A 5,231-nucleotide genomic window follows, 5' to 3' on the forward strand; every position below is an offset into this window, starting at 1 on the left:
TCAGTTTACTCTTTAGGGTGTTGACTGTGTCCTTGAGTAAAGATCAGACCACCTGTCAAGACAGCTTCCTCCCTGTGATTCTGATGCCTCCTACCACCCCTCTGCCTTTCAGGCCTGTTACTAGCTCTTTAATACTGCTATATGCTGCCCAAAAAACTATAAATAAGTCTTATTACTAAAGTATTGTCAAATTATCAGTTTGAGCTTGCCACCAGTTTCTGCTAGGACTCCGACTAGTATATTCAAATATGCTCGTGATATCTACCTGGAGAGAGGGACAAAAGTTTATTAGGGCTTACATAGTGTTTCTCCAAATGAGTTAGGATATAGGAAGCTCCATACCAAGTGATCTGGCAGGGAGTGCTCCATGGTGGAGAGGCCCTTGTGTTGAAATCCAAAATTAAGCCACCTCTGCACCATCTTCTCTGCCCTGGGAGTTCAGTCCCTCATCGCAGGAACTGCTTTTATCCAAGGATGTTGCAGTTGTTCAAACTGTGGTGGTGGTTTGAAGAGGAGCAGGTTGCTGAGGTGCTTGCCAGCTCATCTGCACTTATGCTGTTTATTTTTTACCTTTGTATCTTCTGCTGCTTCCAGGATATTATCTTATTGTCACTGTGGTAACAGCAGAGAAGGCAATGATCTGCTCAGGGCAATCTGGGGAGAGAAAAGAGCTCCACTAGAAAATGCCTTGCCAGTTTACCCCCTTTGGGGGCTATAGAGGATGCCTCATCATCTACCCACCCCAGCCACAACTACCTTTTATTTCTCAAAGAGTTTCTCATTTTTGTTTTATTTATTTTTCAAGTTGTGGAGCCAGCTCTGAGCTCTTCTTTAGCTTCCTTTGGGTTCAGTTTGGGGAAGGGAATTCCTTGTACCTGTAATTAAATGTGGTTGCTCAAACAGATACTTGTTTTGTTAGTATTGATGTTCTGATTGACTAGGGCAATAATTGCTTGCCCAGAGAAGCCTCTCAACTGCTACTGGCTCATGAGCTGATAATAGACAAGGTCAACCTTCAGAGGTCCTCCAATCTATCCCCCTAGGAAAATATGCACCCAACACTGTCACAGAGGGACAAATAGGAAAAGTCTGCCCAAGTGCGGGAAGCTCTGGCTCTACCTTCTATGGTTATTGTACTTACCACTATCTCAAATGTTAGTGGATGGCCTGATGTACCATCCAGGTCCCTCTTGAGGAATAAAGAACTTATTACCCCAGCTGTTGGGAGTGCTGCCAGCAGACAGTTTTCAGATGTCAGCTTTTTGGGGGGATTGCTTAAGCTGGAGACATAAGAAGAGATTTGATAATGATGATCTTGATGACATTGAAGCTGCTGCTGCTAAATATAAGGGAGGAATCAAAGAACTGTAAAAATTCCCACCTTTGAGAAGCTCACACTTTGTCAGGAATATGATTCATAAGTAAAAAGTATAATTTTAAATACAAGACAATATATGATAAACCACAATAATTCGGGAATTTGGAAGTATATACTTGATGTCCTTTCGTCAACACTACTCTTGGAAGATTCTGTATGTAGGAGGGACTTGTTTGTAAAGGGTCTTGGCTGGATGAAATTAACTAATGTATGTTGCAAATAAGGTTGGTTTAGAGATTTCTTAACTCCATCAGATATGTCTGTCTTATTTCAAATAAGATTGATATATATTTGGGAGAATTCATTCCTGTAATGATCATGGGAGTGGTCAAAGAAAGCCAAATTTCACCACAAAAAAGTACCTACTCATCCTCTAAATAACCCTGTTGGATAGGTACTATTGTTATTCTCATCTTCCAGATAAGGAAGTGAGGCACAGGGTGGGTTAGTGACTTGCCCAAGTTTACACAGCTAGCAGGTGGTTGTTTCGGGACCCATATTCAATGCAGTTTGAGCCAAAGCTTATGTTTTCCTACCATTTTCCAAGGCAGGTACTGCTTTCCTCTGAGACACCAAAAGATGAGAATTGGCTTGAATCTGTTTATGAAGTGATAGCTATGGATAAGCTACTATACCTCTGGGAAGAAGAGCTTGTTTATCATTTTTCATCTTTTCTGCAAAAGCAATTTTTGCAGCAGCTCGAGTTATATCACAAGTAAATGAAACAGGTGCTCATTAGACTTCCAGGCTGGTATAACTCTCACTTTGCAATTACTGTAAGAGGTGGAGAAGATGAACAACCCTAATGTTCACTATGGAAACCTGAACATCATTTCTGTTCATGTGGAGTTCATTAACCCAAGTTTCTTTAGAGTAAGTTTTATGAAACAAGCAAAGGTTTCTGTTGTGAAGCGCAAAGGAGAGGAAGATGGTGCATCTTAAAAAAACAAGAACCATTCTAGTCAGTTTGGTTCAGTGGTTAGAGCATCATTCCTCAGACTGAAGGGTCCCAGGTTTCATTCCAGCCAAGGGTGCATACCTCAGTTGCAGGCTCAGTCCCTGGCCCTGGTTGGTTCTTGAGCAAGAGGCCACCAATCAATGTGTCTCTCGCATCAATGTTTCTCTCTCTCTCTCCCTCTCTTCCCCTCTCTTTAAAAAAGCAATGGGAAAAATATCCTCAGGTGAAGATTAAAACAACAAACAAAAAAAACACACAAAAAACCCCCAAGTAATTGAAAAAGATCCCCTGCTCTTTCCTTTTATGACAATCTCTGAAACACATATGCACAGGCTGCCTTAGTGTTTTTAATGAAAGCTAATAAGAAATGTATTTTGGACATGAAACAATACCTTACCTGAAGCTGAACTATCTTGAGTTCAGGGTTTGCAGCTTTAATGAGCAGGGAATGTGTGGTATTATAAGATGCCTGAACAGAACCCATTCAGTTTGCACAGAGACAAATGGGCTTTTTTACAAACATGGGGAGAGCAACCGATTAATCCAAGAGATTCCTGAAGTCACTAGTTTGTTTTAAGGACTCTTCTTTGGTAAAGTGTCTGCTGCCATTCACCTGTGGGTAAACATGGGATCAAAGTTCAGATTCTCTCAGGATTAATCATTTTCTTCTTTATCTACATGAAAGTTCTTTGATATGGCAAAACTTCCTTTTTCAGTTGAACTTACCGTATGTTTAAGTTTCAATCAATAACAGTAAATATTGATTTGAAAGGTCATTGTTTACTTGAAGGAAAAGGGTTATCGTTAGAAAAATTCCAATTTGCCATTTTTAAAGTCTACTTCTTTCTACAAAATAGGCTTATTTTAAAATCTTAATAATCTGAGAATTTGGTCAAAATTTCCTCACTGTTTCACTTTCTTATTTCAAAATATTTGGGGGAATTTTTCTAATTCTGCATGGATTTTGCAGCATAGTTATTATAAGCAGAGAGTTTAGAGTCACAAACATGAGCTGATTTGTAGTTCCACACCTTGTCATTGCTTAAAATTGTGTAAGATATCTCTATAAAAGGAGATAATGACAAGATCTACATTTTATGGTGGTTTTTACTTTCAAAACATATACTTAATATAAAGAATTTAGTTCAGTCGCAGTGATGACCTTCATCTATCACCCTTGACTGATGGAAAAAAAAAAAAAAGAATTTAGTTCAGTGCCTGGCACATACATGCTCAATAAATATTAGCTATTAATGCTATTAAATTATTTTAAAACATATATATGCAAATTATGGTGTGTGTGTTTGCATAATCTAAATACTGCTACAAATTACAGAATCTGGATGTAATTGGGCTCAGCAATTTTCTTAAAAGATCAATAAATCATAGAAGTCCTTGAACAAAGATGTGATTTGTATGGAGATATCCAACATGATATTTAAAAGTTAGACGTGCACGTCAAGCCAGCTTGACTCAGTGGTCTTTAAAATGGTGAATATATTTTCACTTTAGAATTCAAATTTATAAGCTCACAATGCCCAGGATAGTTAAAATAATATGTTTATAAATACATACTAAGCGAAATGATGATATATGCTAATTGAATATGTACACTGTGTATCTGTATGTGTGTGTATTACTGTGGCCATAAATAAATGTTTCAAATAGGGAACCACAGACCTGTCTCTAGTGGCAATGGCCTCTTTTTCTTCATAGACAACTGGGGAACTGTAAAAGAACCACACTTAAATATTTTTTCAAAATGCAGATGCCTGGGCCTCATCTTTGACTTAGTGAATCAAAATTTCCAGAAATAGGATTCAAATATTTGCACTTTTAATACTGCAGTACTGTAATAAACAACTAGAAAAGTGTGAAATATATAAAAGTATGATTTTTAGGCACAGGATAACAGACCGTGCAAGATTGTGAACCACGGAAGGAGGCAAACAAGTGAGATGAGCCCTTCAATTGCTCCAGTGTCCTGCCTGAAGGCTGTTTTCAGTCCTCAGCTCAGGAAGGAGGAACCCAAACAGAACCTAAGGGTCTCAATGAGGGGTTCTGGGAGGCTAAAGTAGCTAGGGTTTGTGGAGCAGAGTGTCAGAGAGGAGGAAGTGGTACAGAGAAAGCTCTGGAGATTAGCAGGGGGTTCCCTGAATCTGGCTGAGTAGCAACCTGTATATGCATATGTGAGTTGAAACTCCATGAGCCTGGGGAAAGACCAACCCTCCAATCTCTACTTCCTCCCACACCCCCACTCCCCTACTCAATAATCACTCAAGATTATTTTTGCCTATTTTCAAACGTTTTATAGATGGAGTCATATAATATATATATTTGGAGGAGTTGACTTATTCTTTGCAACATTATGTTTGTGAGGTTGATTCATGTTGTATGACAGTAGCAGATTCATTGTCTTTGCTACATGTTCTTTTATTATACACAGTATTTATTATTTAGCAATTAATGGAACTTTGGTTTTTATAGTTTTCTGTTTTCAGCTATTACAAATAATGGTGCTATGAATATTTTCATAAGTCTTTTGGTTCATATATGAAAGTATTTTTCTCCAATATAAACCTAGGAGAGGACTAGTTAGGTCTTAAGATATGTGTACGTGTACTGTACATTTTTCTAGAATGGTTGCACCAATTTCATTCCCACCAGCAGTGCATAAAAGTTCTAGTTCTGCCTGGCCGGCATGGCTCAGTGGTTGAGTGTCAACTCGTGAACCAGGAGGTCACAGTTCTATTTCCAGTCAGGAGACAAGCCTGGGTTGAGGGCTCAATCCTCAGTAGGGGGTGTGCAGGAGGTGGCCTATCAGTGACTCTCATCATTGATGTTTCTATTTCTCTCTCCCTCTGAAATCAATAAAAACATATTTTAAAAAATAAG

General features: G+C 38.6%; 1 non-coding gene across 1 annotated transcript; it reads left to right on the forward strand.

Annotated features, from left to right (window-relative positions):
* Window positions 1-3,448: 3,448 nt before the first annotated feature.
* Window positions 3,449-3,526, forward strand: LOC148092252 (small nucleolar RNA SNORD83). The gene has a single exon (XR_015715264.1). It is a non-coding gene; the product is annotated as a small nucleolar RNA SNORD83 (small nucleolar RNA).
* Window positions 3,527-5,231: the final 1,705 nt, after the last annotated feature.

This window comes from Miniopterus natalensis, chromosome 10, assembly GCF_054644295.1.
Source record: "Miniopterus natalensis isolate mMinNat1 chromosome 10, mMinNat1.hap1, whole genome shotgun sequence".
NCBI classification, from domain to species: domain Eukaryota; kingdom Metazoa; phylum Chordata; class Mammalia; order Chiroptera; family Miniopteridae; genus Miniopterus; species Miniopterus natalensis.